Source organism: Epinephelus lanceolatus, chromosome 18 (genome assembly GCF_041903045.1).
Source record: "Epinephelus lanceolatus isolate andai-2023 chromosome 18, ASM4190304v1, whole genome shotgun sequence".
NCBI classification, from domain to species: Eukaryota; Metazoa; Chordata; class Actinopteri; order Perciformes; family Serranidae; genus Epinephelus; species Epinephelus lanceolatus.
Genome location: NC_135751.1, coordinates 14,538,787 through 14,549,908, shown reverse-complemented (window position 1 = coordinate 14,549,908; position 11,122 = coordinate 14,538,787). Strand labels below are relative to the sequence as shown.

Sequence of the window (11,122 nt, the reverse complement as noted above, 5' to 3'; positions counted from 1 at the left end):
CTAGGGCCCTTCATAATCGTGTACACTAGGGCGCAACTGCCTTATGCCACTGGGGGAAATGCCTTTAATTTCATCAAAATAAAAGTCCTCTGCTAATTGATGGGAACATGTCCCTTGCATCTCCCCAAACATCTACACCTATAAACAAACAGCCTTAATACTGAGCATATTAGTGAATGTTACACGGTCATATTTCTGCTATTTTGCCCACAACTAATTTTGAATATAATGCCAATGGCCACAAACACTGGAATTATTACAGTACTGCGATTTGTGCATGTATAGTATGTAATGATTCATTAAAATATTCACCATGTATTAATTTGATTAAGAAAGTTAAGTATAATTAAGTATAAGAAAATGGACGCAAACATGTTTTTTGTGATTTTATTGCCATTAATTGGGAAAGACTCCACTAAATACCTGAAATTCAGAATCCTTTGGATTTCTGTCATTTGAATCCACTAAAGAAATTGACAAACATGCTCCTTGGAAACTGTCAAAAGTTAAGGGCAGACATGTACTCGGGATAAATTCAGAGTTCCTATCTCTTTTTAGGGAGGGGAATAAAGCATGGGGAAAAAATTCTGTCAGACAAGGAAACATGCTGACCAATGTCTGCAGTGTAATTCTTGATCCTGCAGGCAGGTCAGTCCAGTACCTGCACTCTAACTACAAAGCCAAGCTGTTGTAACACCTGCAGAATGTGTCTTATTGTCTTGCTGGAATAAGCAGGGACATTCCTGAAAAGACGCTGTCTGGATGGATGGCAGCATATGTCTCTCCACAACCTGTATGTACCTTTAAGCATTCACAGTGCCTTCACAGATGTACAAATTACCCATGATGCCATGGGCACTAACACAGTCCCAGACCATCACAGATGCTTGCTTTGAACTTTGTGCTGCCAACAGTCTGGATGGTCCTTTCCCTCTGTATCCTGGAGGACATAACGTCCATGATTTCCAAAAACAGTTTGAAATGTGGACTCATCAGACCACAGCACACTTTTCCACTTTGTGTCAGTCCATTTCAGATGAGCTCAGGCCCACAGAAGTCAGCAGCATTTCTAGATGTTGCTGATATATGGCTTTCACTCTGCATGGTAGAGTCTTAACTTGCATTTGTAGATGCAGCAACAAACTGTGTTTACAGACTATGGTTTACCAAAGTGTTTCTTAGCCCATGTAGTAATATCCTTTATACAGTCATGTTGGGTTTTAACGCAGTGCTGGCTAAAGGGGTCAAAGGTCACTAAGCTAATATTTTCTGTTACTCTCAAACAGTCTTGTGTGTCTACTTTTTCACTCATCTTTACGGCTTCACTCTATCACATTGGTCAATACTGACAGACTGTTGCCCAGGTCCGCCAGTTTTCTTACATCTTCCTGGATACTTTGTGAGCGAGGCACAATCACTGTTTAGAGACCACCTTGCTGTCAGGTACAGTTCAGTAACATAGAAGTCCAGGAGACACTGTCATCAGAACCTGCAAGAGACTAACCGAGTTTCCATATAAGATAAGCAGAGAAAAATAATTTCTTAAACTTAACCGCTAACTTTAACCACCGCTAAGGTTCCATCGGATCTGCATATGTGTCCTAAATCAACCAAAATATAAATCTGGCAACCCCAATTCAAAGCCTGTAGGGTGAAGTATCATGTCTTTGAAGCTTTATTTAAAAGGGGGATGAATTGTGTCAAGATTTCCATCAGAGAAGGATGATATCTCCTGACATTGCTCCTTAAATCAACCCCTGACCACCATTACATTGCAGTGTTTGTCATTTTATTTAGACAGTCTAAGATTTTAAAGTGCATTGACGAGTTTTTGCAAAAACAAAAACCTCTGTTTTACTTTGTTTTTTTATCTTGTGCAATCAAGGGAATGCAGCCAAACTGATATTGGTTCATTTATTTTAAATGAACTAATTTGCAGTGAGTTAGGAGAAAATATAAAAATGCTGGGTTCAGACTATATAGCGTCTGCCCAGAAAAACAATTAAAAGTTAACAATAAAAAGAAAATGAAAGAAAAAAAAGGTAGTTGGTGATGTAGGGTAAGGATGTTGTTTTCCATCTTGGTCAGGAGCTGAATCAGTTACACCTGCTGTATGAGGTACAAGAAGGTTACACGATCAGCCACCAGCAGCCCAGACCAGTCAAATAGAGACTCCCCCCAAAATCGTGACAATAGGAAGCCTTTTCCAGCTGCAGTATACCAAATTCCTTTAAGTAAAAACTGACACCGACACACATCCCAGCGAGTCTGTCCGCCATGACACCTCTCCTCCACCACACTGGTCAGACCACTCAGAGCAACATAACATCTATTGGGCATCCTCTGATGTCACCCATGAAGGAGACAACACTTTCATATCAGTACCCTCTTGTCTCGCAATGTCTGTCCTCCCTCTATGAAGGCCCAGACAGCCTGATAGATCATCCTCGGAAATGCATTGCAACATTATTAATCAGCATGTCACTACTATTATCTGCTCTGCAAATCAACACATTAAGGTGGAAAATGCAAGAATCAACCTCTGTTGAAAAGATTACAGAAGGTAAAGATGCTTCTTTAACTCTAATCTGCATCAGCAAGTGAGGAGACTTTGCACATTGTGTCTGTGTGCTCATTCCTTTGCTATGGTTGAGGAAGAGGCCAGCAGAAAGGCTTCATTGCCCTCTTGTGGCGAAAACATACATCACTGATCCAGCTCAATCGGACAACCTCTCAGGAGGCCTTCTATGAGTCTCTGCAGGAGTGCTGTATGTGAGGATGTCGATCATATGGGCCACATGACAAAGTAAAGAAGAGAAGAAGTGTGTGCAGCTGGAAGGACTAGGGAGAAGAGTCTATTCATAATACTGTGCTGTACCTGATCAGTTGGAGTTTGATGGCTCGTTTCAGAGTTGGAGCAGGCTTGATGGGGTCAAGATTCACCCTTGACAGCTCAGCAGGGGGTGGAGACTGAGAGAGAAGCGACAGTAAGACAAGTACACAGTGGGATTGTTAATTTATCTTGAACAAACTGTTTCATAGTGTATGTCAACTTAACAGAACATGTACAGAGATAGTTTTGCTCACCAGGTCAATTTTGGCTTTTACATTCGGTGTCTCGGGCTCAGGAGTGTGCGGTCTCTTGGTGCCTCTTGATATGTCACCTTGAGATGGACTCTGACTGAGTGAGTCACCTGGTGCGACACCTGCAGAGGACTGAGAACAGGTGCCTTTGGCTGGGTCTTCATCAGCTTTTAACTTCTTAGACGAAGTTTCTGTCTGAGGAGAACACAGTCTCTTTTTGGCCTGTGGAGTCGTGGCTGGTGAGGCAGGTTTGCTGGGCACCCATGGGTGAACAGCTGAGCCGTTAGCCACAGACACCAGTTCCTGTCGAAAATAAGAACTGTGTTTTTTGTTGTGTGACATTTTTTACATCTCACCACAAGTACTAGTCATATTAAAGGAATAGTTTTGGGAAATACATTTTTCTGCGAAGAATGAGGTGAGGAGATTCAAACTACTCATGTCTGTACAATAAATGTAAAGGTACAGAAACACGGAAACAGCTAGCCCAGCTGTCCAAAGGTAATCGTACAAAATGTTTAAGTGATACAAAAACAGAAGTGTAGAAATGTCTTGTTGGATTTTATGTGGGGGTTATGGGCCAGACTGTGCCTTGGTTGGGCACAGTAACTCCCTGGAGTCTTGACATCACAATAATGTTGCCAGGAAATGACTGCGCCTGACCAAGTAGTAAATATAAAAAAGTATCTCTTGTTTTAAGTGAGCTTTTGCAAAGTATTTACTTACTGGAGCTCAGTTTCCTCTATTCTGACACACTCCCACTGATCCACAGTCAGTCCTGCGAGTATGCGGACACGGACCAAACCATTGTGAGGCAGATTGGAGGGGGGGAAACAATCTTTTTAACCTTTTACAAACTATCACAAAAGTTAAATACATTAAAAAATAGAGTATGGACTTCCGGTGGTGACGCGCCCAAGATGGCTGCTTAGGAGAAGCGGGCTGAGCCAACCTAGCTGTTTTCCCCATTATTTTATAAATTGAAATTGCAAAAGTACGTATACCGCTGGCGAAATAGCAACTGCAAAGTAGTATGTCGGTAAAAAGCCACTATTTTACCCGTAACCCCCCTCAAAACCAACGTGGCAAGAACACCCAGGAGACTGCGGATGCAACTAAGATGGCGGAATCACCTTCACAAGACTCCACAACCGTGATGACTGAACTGCAGGGAATCAAGACTGTCCTCGAGAGCCTAGCTGCGGACATCTCGGGGGTAAAAAGAGGAGTTGGGTCTGTGAATGAGACAGTGAAAAGTCTGGGCTGCAGAATTACCGAGGCAGAATCCAGAATATCTAAACTGGAGGACGAAGAGGAAAAAGGGCCCCGGTGGTGAATGACTTATCAAGAAAAACCGCATACTGACGGAGAAAATAACGGTGTTGGAAGGCGCCAAAATATCCGTATCGCGGGTGTGAAAGAAAGAATGGAAGGTCGCGACTGGGATGGCTTTATGAAAACACTGCTATCGGAGGCATTGGATATTAATGTTGACGACTGGTATGAAGTTGACAGGATCCACCGGGTTGGCCCCTGACCAGGGGACAACTCCAGGCCAAGACACATCATTGTCCGGTTCCTGAGGGACAAGGCCAAGACTGCCGTGTTAACAGCGGCGAGAAAGAAGCAGCAAGTCACCTGGAACGGTACGAGGATTTTTTTCTTCCAAGACTATGCACAGGAGATACAAGAGAAACGCAAAAATACGAGGAGGTGAGACGAATTCTCCGAAAGCGTAATGTGGAATATGCCTTGCGATACCCAGCAACAATGACTTTCACACTGTACTCTGATCTTCGAGCTGTCAACGGAACGGAGATATTATTTACGGATGGACGACTAGCAATATTGCAGATCATTGAACAATCTTAAAAGTGTCATCCTTAGACCTATATGACACGAGGTCAGAGTCTCTGGTAAGATATATAGCCTAATTTGTTTCTTTTTCTCAATGTAAGGGTGCGCGCACATATAGGTGTGTGCGTATGTGTAAACACCTTTTTTTTCTTTACCTTTGCTACCTGTCTCATACAGCTGTCACTGAATAATACGCCGTTAAATTCAAGCTCTCACGGTCATTTTGCGAATTTATTGTGGATTATGATGTAGTGGTTCAGTCAAGCTTTAATAACGGATAACTGTAACTGTAACTTAATTAGAAATATGGGGAACAATAATATAATTTTAGGGGGGATTTTAATCAAGTCAGGGATTTAATAATGGATAAAACTTATCAGCCCTCTCAACCTAACACTGCCGGTGTTATGGCAATAGATGTATTGTCAGAAGAGTTGGGTCTTGTTGATATTTGCAGATTGTTGCATCCAAACGAGAAGGACTTTACTTTCTTTTCACATCCGCACTCAGGCTACTCTAGAATTGATTATTTTCTGTTATCCCGTAATCTGGTCAGTCAGGTGCTGAATTCTACAATTGGAAACATAGTACTGTCAGACCATGCACCAGTGGATTTAGTCCTCTATCCTCTAGATAAAACAGAAATAAGTTTGAGATGGCGTTTTAACAACTGCATGCTGAACAGGGAGGAAAATTGCACCTTTATTAAATCGGAAATGCAGGAATTCTGGGAGCACAATGAAGGCTCTATAGAGGACCATGGGGTAATGTGGGATGCTTTTACATCTTTGCTGAGGGGGCGTATTATTCAAAGAAGTTCACTTATTAAAAAAATAGAGGGTCAAAGGATACTTAAATTAGATCAAGATATCAAAAAGCTCGAAAAGCAATACATGGAGCAACAAGACTCAGATACATGGGGTAAACTAAATGAGCTTAAATGCGAATTAAATGACATACTGAACAGAAAAACTGAATTTGCCCTGTTCTGTACTAGGCAGAAATATTACGAGCAGGGAGAGAGAGCTGGTAAAGTTCTGGCACACAAGAGTAAAACAAATACAATCCCAAAACAGTATTCCATCGGTTTTTGATAAAGACAAAAACCTTATCACGAACAAAAGAGACATAAATACCACATTTAGGGCGTTTTATCAAGAATTGTATACATCTCAGGGTGGGATAGATAAAAAACAAATTATAAAGTTTTTTTTTCCTCATTTGAAATCCCAGCTGTAACGCAGGATGGGAGAGCACTTTTGGAGGACGATATCTCCTTAGAAGAAATCAAAAAAGCAATCAGGGGCCTCAAGATAGGAAAGGCCCCAGGGAACGATGGGTTTTCAGTAGATTTCTATCAGAAATTCATAGAGGATCTTGCCCCTAGATTACTGTTCGTATATCGAGATGCGTAACAAAGAGGTAGGCTACCTGAAAGCATGAGGGCGGCGGTTATTGTGCTACTGCATAAAAAGGGAAGAGATCCACAGCAGTGTGCTAATTACCGCCCTATATTTCTAATTAATGCGGATGAAAAAATTCTCGCCAAAATCTTAGCGACTAGATTGGAAGATGTGGTCCCATTACTCATCCATCAGGATCAGGTGGGGTTTATGCGGGGCAGGAGCTCTGCAGACAACCTGCGAAGACTGTTACACATTATGTGGATGACAAGAAATTATGACACACCAACTGTTGCCTTTTCATTAGACGCTGAAAAGGCGTTTGATAAAGTGGAGTTCCCCTTTTTGTTTTATACGCTAGAAAAATTTGGATTTGGACCATTATTTAGGAAATGGGTGGAACTAATGTATACTGATCCAACAGCCACAATATTAACCAATGGGATTATGTCACCTCAAATCAGGCTAAATCGTGGCGTACGACAAGGATCACCTCTGTCACCTTTAATCTTTGCCTTATTTCTTGAACCCCTGGCTATAGCCCTACGGACTAATTCAAATATACGGGGTGTGCAGGCAGGTCAGGAAGAACACAAGCTTCTTCTGTACGCGGATGATGTTTTATTGATATCCAGTAACCCTGAATCCTCAGTCCCAGAAATCTGCTCAGTTATAAATCTGTTTTCAGAGATATCTGGATATACTGTTAACTGGTCAAAATCAGAAGCCATGCCGTTATCAAAGATGTGCCCCCCAGATATCAGAAAGAATTGGAAATTCAGATGGATGCCAGAAGGATTAACATATTTGGGCATCAAATTAACGCCAGGTCTGAAAAAAATAATGGAAGCCAACATATTACCAGTCATTCAGAAAACCCAAATTCTGTTACAAAACTGGGATAAATTGTATATGTCCTTTATTGGCAGACTCAATTTGGTAAAAATGATTGTAACTCCCAAGATCAATTATATCACTTGCATGTTACCGCTACATCTTCCTCCCTCACTACTTAAAACATATAACGGGATGATAGAGAAGTTTATTTGGTCAGGAAAAAAACCCATGTTTAATCGGACCAAGCTATATGCTGCAAAAGACAAGGGAGGATTAGCACTTTCACGAATAGACTGGTATCATTTGTCATTTTCTTTATCTCAGCTATCTAAAATTCACCTATCCCCTACAAGGACCCCTCTGTGGGTCAGGATAGAAGAGCAACTAGTGTATCCTTTTTCTGTGGAGGCCTTCCTTTCACAAACAGACAGGCCGGTTCCCCTCCAAGACCCGGTACTGGCTTTTTCCAGAGAGACTTGGAGAATAGCACATCAAATAACGAAAGCCGATCCATATTTATCAAGCAGATCCTCCATATGGTATAACAAGAAACTGTTAATAGATAAGAGTTTCTTTTGGGATAAATGGATTAGGTCTGGTATTCACATTCTTGAGGATGTGATGGGAGATGTTGGATTCAGATCCTTTGACGAAATTAAAAATAAATATAATTTGTGTAATTCAGATTTTTGGAGATTTCTACAAATCAGACATTGCATTCTCTCAATTAAAGAACATATCCAGCATGGTACAACTGGAATTCAGGAAATTTCACATAAGATAGGAGATAAAAACAGAGGAGCATCAAAATTCTATGAATTTATTAGAAGTACACAAGTGCCAAAACTGGATGGTCTGAAAGTATGTTGGGATAGGGACCTAGATCGGGAGATTCCAGAAATTGATTGGAAGAAACTCTGTGCATCATGGTACTGTTACTCACGTGAAACACAGTCACAACTCATTTGTTATAAGATATTAAATAGATCCTACTGGACTCCTTCCAAATTAGCAAGACTGAAACTCAGAAACAGTGACATATGTTTGAGATGTAATAGAAAGGTGGGAACTCTGGTGCATATGTTATACGATTGTGACAAAACTAATGACATGTGGAATGAAATAATTTCGTTCTTGAATAAATGTTTGGTATACTGTTGATCAAAAACCCCACATTGTGTCTTTTGGGATTACTACAAGATAATGTTCAAATGTCAAAACGCCTAAAATCATGGTGTCGTTTAGCTATGATAACAGGGTGTAGGATAACTTTACGCCACTGGAAATCTCCCACCTTGTCCACTTTTAAGGAATGGATAGAGGTACTAAGCTCAATGGCAAGCTATGAGCGGGTCACCTATAGGGTGGCTGGGAGGGAAGATCTATTTAATGAAGTATGGGGCCCATTCCTAGCTCAGTTGCTGGATATGAAAGGATGACACTACCTACCTCAGCATAATTTTTATTATTTGGTTCAGGTACAGGATGTGTATACTGTATGTAAGTGTATGTATGTAGACTTCCTAGGGTGTTGTGTTTTTGTTTTGTTTTTTGTTTTGTGGATTTATGATCTGTGTTGGCTGTCTGGCTTGATTTGTATGTTGTTGCTGGACTGCAGACTCCTTTTTATTTTTGTTTGTAAAGAAAAAAAAAGACTGGGCAGATACTGAACAAGGACACACTGTATGGTTATTCATGTAACTATAATAATGTAACAGTTATTTCTTTGTAATTGTCTGACCAAAACATTAATAAAAAAAAAAAAAAATAGAGTATGTTGCCATAGTACCTGACTCAGGGTTGAACTGGCTTATTTGTGAAACAGAAAACTCTCATCTCAGGCTTGACATAGCACTCAGAGTCCCTGGCCCTGTTTTAGAAAGCAAGATTACTAAAAACTCTAAGTAATAGGAGTGCTGTTTACCCAAACTCTGAGTCTCTGAGTGATTCATGTACAGAGCGTCTTACACAAGTGTGCAACACCAGTGACAGGTAAATAATAACGGACACTCCCATGAACAAAGACACTGAAAAAGGGTGGCAGAAGGCAACTTCTGCACTTTGCAACTGCACTATACCTCTGCAACAAGGGACACCGGACACCTGCTAAACCTGCTGAGTTACAGGGCAACCTCCTCCCGGCTGTCTCATGTAAGAGCATTGTTTGTGTTTAAGTTTAAATATTTTCTGTTGTGTATTGTTTGTAAAGGACCACACAATTTATTTTATATCTTAAGGCAATTCAGTTGACAGGTTTATTTGCAGTATTATTCTCTTTCCTTCTGAGCTGCAGGTTCACAGTATTTTCTGCAGTCCTGGGCCGTATTCACACAAAATACATCCCAAAGCTTAAAGTAGCTCCTAACTGGTTCAATAAAGAGAAACTCCTGATGATAAGAAGTCAGTCCTGACTTTAAAATGTTTTTGGTATTTCAATAAGCAGTCTGTCAGGCCTGTATCACACTCAAAATCAGTCCACTGACTCTTCAACTCTGTCTCCTCTCACAGGGAGAAGATGATCTGCATCATCCTGCTGCTCATCAACCTGACCTCCTGTCTCTGTGGTTAGTCTACACCTTCACTCTATTATCCAAAAACACTATAAACTTAATACACTTTCAGTTCCACAAACAGATTTTGCGACTTGCATTTAAAATCTGTCAGTGAAACATCTGTAGAACGCTTTGAGCATAGAAACTACTTTTTAAAATCAAGAGGATCCTTATGTTTCAATTATTTTTTTAATAATTTATTGTAGTATCTGTGAACTAGTGTTCCACTTGACCAGCTTTGTCCAGCCTGCATTTGATTAAACCAGTTGTCTTGATGAGCCTCTGCAGCTCTGAGATCATCATGAAACTCTCCACAGAAACATCTATAGATGGAGTTTAAAGTTGTCAGTTTGTCTGCTGCTCACTTTCCCGTTCTGTCTCCTCAACAGGACCATTTGTAGTAAAGGTGACACAGACCTCCTATCAGGTGGAGGAGAACCACACCATCACACTGGAATTCATGTTCACAGCCAAAACTGATGGCGCCCTGGACTCCATTTCTATCTTCTGTGAACTGTTAAGTTGTTTCTGGGAGCTTAGAGGTTAAAAGCTTACAAATGATACTTGATAAGCTTTTAAAGCTTTTAGAGCTTTTTAGAGCCACCTGCTACTCAGTTTTTAACACACTCACACACCGATGGAAGCATCATCGGGAGCAATTTGGGGTTCAGTACCTCGCCCTTTGACATGCAGACTGGAGGAGCCGGCGATCGAACCACTGATCTTCCGATTGGTGGGCGACCTGCTTTACCTCTGAGCCACAGCCACCCCAAACGACACTTCCTGATGGCAGAGGTCCCCCAAGCAAGACAATGCGCCGTGCCACTCCGTAAAAAAAACGGTCAGGAATGGCCCGAGGAACGTGACAAAGAGCTCAAGGTATTGACTTGGCCTCCAAATTCCCCAGTTCCCAATTCGACTGAGCATCTCTGGGATGTGCCAATACCCCAGACATTCTGCCCATCCACAGTGAGGCTTCTACGGATTGGACATAGCTCTGACATGTCAAGGTATGGACAAAGGAAGTCTGGGGATGCCCCGTAGTGTCTGGCACCAGAGTCTTCACAGCAGATCCTTCGAGTCCTGTGGGTTGCAAGATGACATACCAGCATGTCCCAAGGATGCTCAATCAGATTTGGATCTGGGTAATTTAGAGGCCAGGTCAAGGCCTCAAGCTCTTTGTCATGTCCTTTGGGCTATTCCTGAGCAGTTTCTTTGGTATGGCATGGTGCATTGTCCTACTGGGGGGCCACTGCCATCGACCAGTGCCTTTGCCATGAGGGGGTTTACTTGGTCAGACTGACTAGTACAGTTAGGACTATTGTTAATTTATAATGGTAGAAATAACTACACCATTCAAAAGCGAATAATATGCGTACAGTACAGATT

At 41.4% G+C, this 11,122-nt stretch overlaps 1 long non-coding RNA gene across 1 annotated transcript; it reads right to left on the bottom strand.

Moving 5' to 3' along the window:
• Nucleotides 1–2,882: 2,882 nt before the first annotated feature.
• On the bottom strand, nt 2,883–4,149 carry LOC144458653 (uncharacterized). Its single transcript, XR_013488039.1, has 3 exons — nt 3,811–4,149; nt 3,088–3,387; nt 2,883–2,970 (listed from the first exon to the last, which is right to left on the bottom strand). It is a non-coding gene; the product is annotated as an uncharacterized LOC144458653 (long non-coding RNA).
• Nucleotides 4,150–11,122: the final 6,973 nt, after the last annotated feature.